The sequence below is a fragment of the Macrobrachium nipponense genome, chromosome 8 (genome assembly GCF_015104395.2).
Source record: "Macrobrachium nipponense isolate FS-2020 chromosome 8, ASM1510439v2, whole genome shotgun sequence".
Classification (NCBI taxonomy): domain Eukaryota; kingdom Metazoa; phylum Arthropoda; class Malacostraca; order Decapoda; family Palaemonidae; genus Macrobrachium; species Macrobrachium nipponense.
This window is the reverse complement of record NC_087203.1, coordinates 43,993,019-44,005,828: the sequence shown is the minus strand read 5'-3', so window position 1 is coordinate 44,005,828 and position 12,810 is coordinate 43,993,019.

The following is a 12,810-nucleotide window of genomic DNA, read 5'->3' as shown; positions in this document are numbered from 1 at the left end:
AAATATATTATATATATTATATTATATAAATAAGTTATATACTATATATCTAAATATAAAATAATTATATAATATATATATATATTAATTAATATATATATATATCTAAAAAAAAATCAACATAACGTGACTGGAAAATCTTCAAGTAATCAAAGTCCACAATTATGAAAATTTGTATTAAAAATACATAAAAAACGGGAGCTTTCGTCTACTTGATCAGTAGACCTCATCAGCCGTACTGATTTTCCTTTTCAAAACTTATATACAAAAAAGTTACGAAGGACAGGCAGGACTCTGGAAACGTCTCCAAGGGAGATAACCACCAAAACAAACTCTCTTAATTATGTTATTCCCTCGTTCAAATGTCTGGCCAAAAGACGAGCCGATCGTCGTGGTTGAACTACCTCCTCTGTGTGTTCGGCTGTTCCCTCGTCCAAAACTTCTGCATCGGCACCTGCAATGGGGTTGTTCCTTCCAATGCCTGGGCAGGAGAAAGAGAGACAACCTGGGCAGTAGGAGTGGTGCAAACAACATATAAGAGAGGTTTTCACGAGACTGGGATACCCAAAATATTTTATTGACCAAGCGTTTACCAAGGCTAGAAAAAACTTTTATAATCCACCGACCGGGAAATACGAATTCAAAAGTAGTCAGTGTATTCCGCTTCCTTATCATCATAGTTTGGAAAGGGTGCAACATTTATTAAAACGAATATGGAAAATATGGTTGGATTTAGCTTTTAGGTATAACCTACCTCGTTAAAATCAAAGTTGATTAGGAATCATGAAAAAGAAAGGAAAGAAATGACGTTGGAGTTTATGTGGGACCGTGTAAAGATTGCAATAAGGGTTATTATGGGAATCTGGCAGGGGATTAGGTATAAGATTAGAGGAACATAAGCGATCATGTAGGTTGGGATCGAAATATAGTTCAGTTGCCAGACATACGTTAGAGTTAGGGCATGTAATTGACTGGGAAGGAGCGAGAGTAATTTACAAAGATACTAACGCAAGTAGACGCAGAGTAGTTGAAGGGGCTCTTATTAATATTTTTAAACAAACGTGTTTGATTTTAACAAATCATTTACCCAAGAGGATGCTTTTTTATTTTAAATTATTTGGTTCTTAAAACTGTAAATATCAGAACAGACGTTGTTTGCACCACTCCACTGCCCAGGTTGTCTCTCTTTCTCCTGCCCAGGCATTGGAAGGAAGAACCCCCATTGCAGGTGCCGATGCAGAAGTTTTGGACGAGGGAACACCGAACACACAGAGGAGGTAGTTCAACCACGACGATCGGCTCGTCTTTTGGCCAGACATTTGAACGAGGGAATAACATAATTAGAGAGTTTGTTTTGGTGGTTATCTCCCTTGGAGACGTTTGCCAGAGTCCTGCCTGTCCTTCGTAACTTTTTTGTATATAATTTTTGAAAAGGAAAATCAGTACGGCTGATGAGGTCTACTGATCAAGTAGACGAAAGCTCCCGTTTTTATGTATTTTTAATACAAATTTTTACATTATTGTGGACTTTGATTACTTGAATATATATATTATATATATATATATATATATATATATAATATATATATATTATATCATCCCCCTGCCCCCATCCCAACTCCTTGGCGAGGTGGGGGGCTTAGGGATCCACTGCAGAGAGAGTATGCCCCTTTATGCCTATGCTCTATGCTGTGGATCCAACTGAACATTGGGACTTTTAACTCCTTTACTCCTCCTCTTTCAAATTTTCCCATTTCCCTCCTCCTTCTTTCGTTGACGACCTTGGCATAGATTTGGACTATTGAATTGACTGCTCTTTTAACTTGATAGAGGGTGGAGTTGGACGGCATGCCACTCCACCCGTAAAACTAGAGTACCTACGTGGTTGAGCGAGGGGAAATTTTTATGTGCTGGGTCCGATCTCATCGGACTGACGACCCTTAAGGCACTGTGGGTATGGCGTATATCCAGGTGAGGATCCTAGAGCAGTTACCACTATGTAACAATATTGCTCCTCCCCCAGTTGGGCCTCCCTGGTGAGAGGGACCTCATCCTGGACGAAAATATTATTATTATTCTGTGAAAAATACACCAAACCCCACTATGACTTCTGGCATGGCAACAGACTATCCCCAGGACACCCCAGTTATCAAAACTTGGTTACCATATAGACCATCAAGAAAAAACAGATATCGTGTTGACCCAACCTTGACCCATTTCGACTCCTTCTTTGGTAGTGGAAGTTGGTCAAAGTTCCTTACTATGGAAACCGAAAACAGAATATCGGCATTGAAATTGGAAAACTTTTTGTTGAATCGACATTCAACTGCAGAAATGTCATTCAGACTAATAAAAGACCAAACGTGGCTAATTGAAACCACAACTAGAAGCCAATCAGAAAATTACTCAACAATAAAAAATATTGATGATATAAATGTACATATAGAAAAACATGACAACATGACATTTACAGGGTACCATTGTACTACCTGATGATGAAGAACCTTTAGAAAAAAATATATTGCTAGATTCCCTTAAAAAGAGATATAATAATATCCAAACTGCGAAATTTACAACATAAACAGAGAATTAATAATGGAAAAACACTCAGAATAGCAAAAATAAAATTTGACGGCCTAGAATTACCTTTAAAAATTAAGATTATGGGCCAAAGCAGAGAACTTAGACCGTACATTACAAAACTGTAGTAAATATGGACATACAAAGAAAAACTGCAGTAATACAGCGATATGTGCATACTGTGGATCTGACGAGCATTCCACACAGTGGAAGTGCGGTGAGCCAAAGTGTGTGAACTGCGGACAAAACCACCATGCAAGATCTAAAGAGTGTATGTATTATATATAGAACACAAAAATAAAATTACTGCAAGAAAGAACTGGAATGCCCATAAAGGAAGCCAAGTTAGAATTAAAAGTCAGAGGAATGTATGATCCTGCTAGGAAACAAACGTTTTCTGTCATAAGTTCAAACAATGAGACAAAAATGAAAATGGATAAGAATATTAAAACCCTAACAGAAAAAAGGGAAGGAAAAATAATTACTTTGCGTAAAGAGACATTATAGCAAAAAACCAAGAAATATGCACAAATATTTGTTCAAATTCTTTTGAGATATTAAAAGAAATAGAATCTCAAGATGATACATGTATCACTGAAATGTTAGAAGAAAGTTATAATGAACTAGAAGCTAAAGATAAAAAGAGGCCCCTGGAGAGGACTCCGCCCAAAACCAAAAAGCCAACAATCATTGGAGAATTGTCTGTTAAAGCAAAGACTAACTACCCAACGAAAGAGCACAAACCAAGAAATAAGAATATCCCATTGTCTCCTAAAATAGTAATAAAACCAATGGAAGCAACAACCCAGAACATCAAAGAAACAGCTCAGGAACAAACCATAGACAAAAATAATTACGTGATGGGAGAAGAGATTACTCCATCACCAATAATAGGAGCAGCAAAAGCAAATGAAAAAAGAACACCACACAAAAACACATGTGGATGTAATGAGTGTTTCATAGAATTATGCAACAAAAACAAAAATATAACAAAAGACAGTTTAACGAACACAATAAAATTTTTTTATAAAATGTAGAAGTAGAGAGACTACTAGTTTGGAAACTCATGGAAAAGGCTGTCTGTGCTTTGGACATCTAATATCTTATAAAGAAAAACAAATAAATGTCGTAAATAAAATTTTAGAAAAAATGCAAATTGATGATCCACAAAAAGAAAATAGCACACTAACATAATATTTTCAACAATTACATTATACAATGGAACGTAAATGGTCTCCAGACCAGATTACATTTGGGAGAATTGCAACGATTACTATAGGTAAATATACCTTAGTATCTGCATCTAGAGAGGAAGAAGGAAATCTAGGTACTGCTATATATGGGCATAACAAAGTATGTTATGACAAAGTACTTATAAACTTTGCTAACTTGCAAATATCAAGTATTAAAATACAAATAGAAAATGATGATTATGTGATTTATAATTTATACAACCAACCTAATAAAAACTATGACATTGATAAACTTAAAGATTTATTAAACAATACAAAGGAACCTACATTAACAGTAGGTGATTTTAATGCTCATAGCCCAATATGGGACTGTAATTGCACAAACGCAAATCAAGCAGGGAGTAAAATAGAAGATTTAATTGATTCAAACGACATTTGCTGTATAAATGATGATGAAATATCCACATACATTTCAAGAACACATGGGACATTATCCTTGGTGGACTTAACTCTATGTTCAACAAGCATAGTGACAGATTGGATTGGAATACAGTTGATGACTTGCACACCAGTGATCATTTTCCAATATTAATTTCCTTATTGCATAATAGTCCTATAAAACATGTTCCTCATTATAACATTCTTAAAGCAGATTGGGAACAATATAAAAAGCATACTAAAAATATCCCACCATTTGAATATTTCAAAGACCACAATGAAACTAATAAATTTGTAGTTGGTTTTATTAAAAACGATGCAGATAAATCAATACCAAAGACCAAACCCCGTCCAACAAAACACAAAGATCCATGGTGGTCCGATAGGCTAACAGAATTAATAAATACAAAACACTCAATAGGGAGACGATTAGATAATTTGAATAAAAAATTCACTAAAATAAATACAAAATTTCCAATATTAGAAGGAACTTTGCAAAAAATGACTATATTATTGCTAGAAATTGATACTTTAAAACCTGTATATAATAAAATATCTGCAAAATTTAAAAAGGAAGTAATTCAAGGAAGAATAATTTCATGGAGGAAATACGTATCAGATCTCTCAAATAATACTCCCATACAAAAAATATGGGAAAAATTCAGAAAAATAAATGGTACCCATGTTAAACCACCTAGATATGCAATATTAAAAGATGGGAAGAAAATACTTAATCCAAAAGAAATAAGCAATATAATAGGAGAAAACTTGGCAAATGTAAGTAATGATAAGAATTTGGATGAACACTTTCGCACAAAAGAAAAATAATATAGAATTAATAACAATAAATTTTGAAACAAGGGAAGATATATATTATAATAGAAAATTTGATATGGAAGAATTGGAATATGTGCTCTCGAACAGCAATAAATCTGCTCCTGGAGGTGATAATATTTGTTTCGAGATGATATGCCACTTAGCACCTCTGGCAAAGTCATACTTATTACAATTTTATAATCATTTATGGCTTCGGAATTTATTTCCTGATGAGTGGTGTGAAGCTATAATAATTCCTATCCCCAAACCTGGAAAGGATCCACGCAATGTTAATAATTACAGACCAATATCTCTAACAAGTTGCTTATGTAAATTACTTGAAAAGATGGTGAATGCTCGACTAACATGGCACATTCGAGAAAATAAAATTTTGACTCCTACTCAATTTCTAGAAGACCATATACCCAGAGGATTTGAACGAAAACAGATAACTGTAGCTGTCTTTTTTTTTTTTTTACATTGAAAAGGCTTATGATACTACATGGAGGTATCCTATATTAAAAACTTTACAAAACAACTTGGACATTTATCCAAGTTCATCCAAAACTTTCTGACAAAGCGCAGTTTTCAAGTGAGAATTGATGATACATTGTCCAGAACATTTCCACTTGAAAATGGTGTTCCACAGGGAAGTGTCCTTAGTGGCACACTATTTACCCTAGCAATAATGATATTAGTAAAACTTTACCTACTGGAATTAAAAGCAAACCTTTATATGGATGATTTTGCCATCTATTATTCAGCATCTCGCATTAAACATGCAGAACGCATTATTAACAAAACTATAATAAAAATAGATGAATGGACATCATCTGTAGGATTTAAATTAGCTATACACTAAACCCAAGCAATCGCTTTTTACAAAAGATAAAAGGTGGATGAAAAAATGAAGAAAATAGATTTGAAAATCAGAAGTCATAATATACCAATTGGCCAAACTGCAAAAATTCTTAGGATTAGTACTTGATAACTCATTTAAACTGGAAAGCCCACATAGCATACGTGAAATCAAAATGCAAAAAAGCTTTAAATCTAATTAGAAAGTTATCAAGTACTACATGGGGAGCAGATAGACAAACCCTTACATTGCTATATAAAGCAACAGTACTGTCTATCATTGATTATGGCACTGAAATATACGGCTCGGCTTCAGACACAACACTGAAATTTATTTTAGACTCGGTTCACAATGAAGGCCTTAGAATATGTTCAGGGGCCTTTAGATCATCACCGACCTCTTCCTTACAGGTTGAATGTGGTGAACTACCTCTCCTCTCTCCATAGAGAGCTTGTAATAATGGAGAGTGCTCTGAGAATTAGGACAAGCGATTCTCCAACAAAAGAATTATTTGAACTCGGAGATATATTTATAAACAATCATCCACCCCCTTTTCCAATTAGAGCTAGAAGACTGTTTGAGTCACTAAATGTGAATATACAAATTCCTCCAGTGGTAAAATTACCTCCGCCTTGGACAATGAATAAAATGAAAACTTGCACATAATTAAAATATTTATCAAAAAAATACTTTACGCCATCACACCATAGACAACATACAATAGAACATATGAACCGAAAAGGTCCACATTATGCAATATTCACAGATGGATCTAAATCAGAACATGGAGTGGGATATACGGCAGTGTCCCAGGACAGATCATATCAATTCTCTCTCCCTAATACAGCTTCACTATTCACAGCAGAACTTTGCTCAATAGCCTCAGCCATAAAAATAATTAAAGAAATATCACTCAATAATTTTGTGATTTTTAGACTCAAGAAGTGCCATAGAAGCCATCCAGAGTTACAAACCAAAAAATAATATGGTACAACAAATTAAATTATCACTTCATAAATTAGGTATTATTGGGAAAAAAGTAGAAATATGTTGGATCCCTGCCCATGTAGGGATCAAAGGAAATGAAGAGGCTGACAAAGCAGCCAAAGAAACAATTCAAATGACAAGATCAAGTGTGAATCTCCCTATGAGTGATTATGAAACATACATAAAGATAGGTATTATAAGGAAATGGCAACATATTTGGAATGAAGAGTCAGAAAATAACATTAAAGCAAATAAAACCTGACGTTGGAAAGTGGAGTTCATCATATCAGAGAGAGAGACATGAACAAGTAATTCTGACACGTCTCTGTATAGGCCATACCCGTGTGACACATGGACACTTAATGAGCAGCCCACACGACTCTGCTCCAGAGTGTTCAGAGTGCAGGAGTTGGTAACAGTCAGAACATGTCTTGTGCGAGTGTCCAAAGTCATGGACCAGCAGAGACTGTCAACTTTTGGAAATAAGAAAATAAAAGAAATTTTGTCAGAATCTTCTACATTTTCGGTAGTTCCGATTTTGACTTTTATGAGGAACTGCAATTTAATTGATAAAATATAAAACATTAGTGTTTTTAGTGAATTTTAAAACATTTCAAAAAGTTAAAACTAATTCTGAATTTTAATATACCATTTTAGTAAGGGGACATGAGTAAATGTATTTATTGTGTGTGTATTCTAGTATGAAAGCATTTGCATAGGTGCAACTTATTTATTTATCCTGAATGACCAACTTGGTCCCAGCTCTGGCCTAAGTGCTAGACTTGGCATTTTATCTAATCCTTCGGGCCAGCCCTAGGAGAGCTGAAAGTCAGCTCAGTGGTCTGGTTAAACTACTTTTATAATAATAATAATAATGTCTCTTACACAACCAGGCAGAGGTTGACATGTCCCAAGGGTAACCAGGCTTTGTAGGGTCTGTGTCTTCCCCAAATTGCATTCAATACCTGTGCGTAAGCTGAGTATGTGTCGTACACAATCAGGCAGAGGTGTAAGTGTCCCAAGGGTAACCAGGCTTTTTAGGCTCTGTGACTTCCCCAAATTGCATTCAATTCCTGTGTGTAGCCTGTGTATATGTCGTACACAACCAGGCAGAGGTTGACGTGTCCCAAGGGTAATCAGGCTTTTTAGGCTCTGTGTCTTCCCCAAATTGCATTCAATACGTGGTGTAGCCTGAGTATGTCTCTTACACAACCAGGCGGAGGTTGACGTGTCCCAAGGGTAATCAGGCTTTTTAGGGTCTGTGTCTTCCCCAAATTGCATTCAATACCTGTGTGTAGCCTGAGTATGTGTCTTACACAACCAGGCAGAGGTGTACGTGTCCCAAGGGTAACCAGGCTTTTTAGGGTCTGTGTCTTCCCCAAATTGCATTCAATACCTGAGTATGTGTCTCACACAACCAGGCAGAGGTTGATGTGTCCCAAGGGTAACCAGTCTTTTTAGGGTCTTTGTCTTCCGTGTCTTCCCCAAATTGCATTCAATACCTGTGTGTAGCCTGAGTATGCGTCGTACACAACCAGGCAGAGGTGTACGTGTCCCAAGGGTAACCAGGCTGTTTAGGCTCTGTGTCTTCCCCAAATTGCATTCGATACCTGTGTGTAGCCTGAGTATGTGTCTTACACAACCAGGCAGAGGTGTACGTGTCCCAAGGGTAACCAGGCTGTTTAGGCTCTGTGTCTTCCCCAAATTGCATTCAAATCCTGTGTGTAGCCTGAGTATGTGTCGTACACAACCAGGCAGAGGTTGACGTGTCCCAAGGGTATCCAGGCTTTTTAGGGTTTGGTTTTCTTGTTCAAATTGCCCATCTGGCATCATGACCTTGTGTAGCATGAGTATGTGTCTTACACAACCAGGCAGAGGTTGACGTGTCCCAAGAGTAATCAGGCTTTTTAGGGTCTGTGTCTTCCCCAAATTGCATTCAATACCTGTGTGTAGCCCGAGTATGTGTCTTACACAACCAGGTAGAGGTTGACGTGTCCCAAAGGTATCCAGGTTGATTAGGGTCTGTGTCTTCCCCAAATTGCATTCAATACATGTGTGTAGCCTGAGTATGTGTCGTACACAACCAGGCAGAGGTTGACGTGCCCCAAGGGTTACCAGGCTGTTAGGGTCTCTTTTCTTCCCCAAATTACCCTCTTGATTTGAGACTGCCTTGACGAAGTTACGCATTTTCAGCTGATGGCTGAAAATGCATAGCGTGCAAGAGGGCTTTCGAACTGGAAGAAATATCTCTCAGTTCGAATCCAAAAGTCTCAATTTTCCTCTTACTTAAATTTGTTTCCACTCTTCTACTTTCTTTAACTCAGTTGCTCAACCTAGCTGTTCCCCCCTCTTCACTAGAACCTTCTTACAGGTTGGGCAGGGGCTGGGCTTAAGCGCATTGGCTCTTTCTTGATCCAAATGGCAGAGACTGTAGAGGTTTGGTCCAGCCTCTCGAGTATGTTTGGACCCTGAGGATGTTGAAATTATTTGTTTCATACCAATACCTCTATCGGGGCGGAACTACCTATGGGGGACTTGCCTTGCCTGTGGAATCCGGGGGAGGTATTAGTGTCTACGGTAGGACTCTCGGCATTTCTTTCCGGTGTGCCCTCTATTGTAACATGAATGGGGATGATTGCATACTAGTTATGCCCTCAGTCCTATCAAGCGGGTTTTGCTTACACTTGAGCCACTCATGTTATGGTAGAGCTATCCCTTCGGGGTAGGGTAGGGAGTGGACATATGGGAGTCAGTCTCTGCTGAGTGTCTTTGGTGAGAGAGGGGTTGGTGCGGTGGGCATGGTTTTCTGCCTGATTTGCAGTAGGTTTTTCAAATTTCTCTTCACGGATTAATGATTAATGACCCTACAATAAACTCCCCCGGACAATGCGACCTCCTGACACTACCCTCCTCTTCGACCTGTGGCATGAACAAGGACAATCCTAAAGAAAATTCAATTGTACAGAAGTCGACCCATGACAAGACATTGCATGTGGCTATGGAAAGCTCTAGCCGTGGTGAGAGAATCCTTTATGTTGATTCTCTTTCCTCAGATTTAAATTGTTTTGCTTTTATGGAAATGTTTGGAAGGTATGGTGAAATTAAAGTCATTAAGTATTGTGAAACTGAAGATTTTGCATTTTGTAGGGTTTGGATTGAGTTTACTACTCATAAGAATGCCATGAATGCTTTCAAGCGTTCATCTAAGGAAAACTTAAAGTCTGTATTAATTCATAAAATACCCCAGAATACTGAAGTAGATTCTTTTTATCCAGCTAGGGTCAGTCAGGATACTACAGATGGGAAATGTAAGGTGAGGACACCTCTACCAGCCAGGTGGCTGATTGTTTCAACAAAATCAGACTTTTGTAATCTTTTTCACTTCAGGAAACCTTTGAGAACATTGGTAGGAACAATGACCAACTCAGATATTACTAGATTTGGAAAGAACAGTTTTTTGGTTCATGCAAAGTCTTATAGACAAGGTCACATGATCTCTAAGTTGAAAAATACTAATATGATAAAAGAGGTCAAACCGCACTATAGTTTTAGTTATGCTAAGGGAGTGTGTCACTTTGTTGTGATATTTTATTCTTAGCTATTTTATTATTCTGGTTTTTGTTATGTATATGAATTTTATTGTTATCCATTTAGTTTGTTTTCCTCCTCCCCGGTGGTTTGTCTTGTTTGGTAATTGCCACTAATGACCATTCTGTCTTTCCATATATTTGTGAGCGAGGGGTGCTGTCACCGTGGCTGTGTCGGAGATTGTTTGGACTGAAGGAGTCAGTTGATCTCTGAGCCTTATTACTCCTGGTGACTTGGATTTGCTACGTATCGCCTACTTGGATTTATGATTATTCTTGAAGGATTTACGCTTCATCCTGCCTCACCTTCGGCTCAGTAAATGTCGAGGGGCTCTCACTTAGCCAAGGTATAAGTGATTAATATTTTTGGAATGTTCAGGCGATCTTTGTGATGCCCTTGGCTCTGGTTTGATTTGGACGTCCTGGGTTTTTTGGAGGATCATCCTCGAGGACGTAGGATTGCTGATGTGTGAATCCTGTGGAATATCACTTTGTCACTTCACTTTTGTCTCTGGACGCAGAGGCATATCAGTAATTGTAAAGATCACGGCTATAACTCCAGTGTTACGGAGGACAGAAATACCTTTATATAATTAAGGAGATCACGGCCACAGCTCCAGTATTTAAGAGGAGGGAAACCACCGCTAGGGTTTAGTTTGTATTTGACAGGTTATTCTTGCTTTCCGTATGCCTTCTCCTGTCTGAACCCCCTTCTCTTTGTGGATGTATCTTTGCTTTTTCCTATCTTAATTGGGTAAGTGTGTGTTGTTTCATAAATAATTCAGGGTGATTGGTTTTTCAATAATATATGATTCCGAGGTTTGCAGGAATAACTTCTGTCTAGATATTTTGTATTAAATCTAAGTATTTTGTGGTGTTTCGTTTTCCCCCATGAATTAATTTTGCACTTTGATAATATTTGAGAGCTATTCCACTGATTGTGGACTTAGTTTCTTGTTGTGAACAGAGTTTGGTTAGAAAGTTATTTAATTTGTAGTAACGGAGGAAAAGGACCGTTACAAATTGGCGACCGTGACAGGATTTTACGTTCCTGTCTGTTCACTAAGTGCAAAGTTAATTCTGGGGGCTTGGTTTTCTGTAAACAACATTTTTACACCTCCTCGTGTTTGGTTTGTTGGAGTTTGCTTATATTTAGTTAGTTTGTTTAAAAACAATGGCGACAGTTAATGTGTTAGATCTCCTGTCTGGAGAGGGGTGGCAAGCAAGGCTTGCGGAGCTTGACAGAAGTGAATTGGAGCAAGTAGCTCAACATTTTGGAGTTTGGAGTATGATGTATCCATTAGAAAGGCTTATGTTAATCCAGGTTTATGATTATGTCAGTATGGTTAAAAAGGGTGAGGTATTAACACCCAAGACTGAGGTGTCTGTAGAGGTATTGTCTAAACAAATTTGAATTAAAAACTTTAGAATTTAACTTGGAGAGATTTAAGGCTGAGGAGAGAGAGAGAGAGAGAATGTTTGAGAGAGAGATGCGAAATGCAGCTCCCTCTCCACCCCCTCCTTCCTCCCCCGAGTAGTTTGGTAACGCCTGCCATTAATTTGGGGCAGCCTCAAGTTTGTGCCGTGTTTCCAAGAGAATAATGTTGCGGAATTTTTTGTGTCATTTGAGAGGATTGCGGCCAAATTGCAGTGGCCCCAGGAATACTGGACCACTCTCATACAGAGTAAACTTGTAGGAAGGGCTCAAAAGGTTTATGTAACTTTGGATGAAAACTTTGTCATCAGATTACGAAAATGTTAAGGCTATCGTTTGTTGAAAGCATACGAGCTGGTTCCGGAAGCCTACAGGCAAAGGTTCAGAAATTTGCAGAAGGGTAGTGACCAACCACCTTTGTAGAGTTCGCGAGGGGAAAAAGACAATTTGCCGAAGACTGGTTTAAATCGAAAGAGGTGGATGACATGGAAAAAATTAAAAGAATTGTTATTTGGTAGAAGAATTCAAGAGGTGTGTATCAGATAAGTTAAAAGTTCACCTTGAGGAAACTGAAAATTGACACTTTACAGGAAGCCCGCTATTGCTAGCGATGAATATTATTTGTCCACACAAAGAGTGAGTTAGGAGCATCAGGGACAAGTATAGAACCGAAATGGGATAGGACAGGGCGAGGTGGTTATAATAAGAGTAAGACGTTTATACGCCTAATCATGATAATAAGAAATCAATTAGGGCACAGGAACCTGTTAATAGTGATAAAAGTTTCTCTGCTTATAATGATAAGAAAGGTTATGGTTCCCATGATCCAGAGTGGAAAAAGAAGGTAACGTGTTTTTATTGTAATAAGAAAGGGCATTTGAAGAGTTCTTGTTTTGCTTTCAAAAAATCATTGCA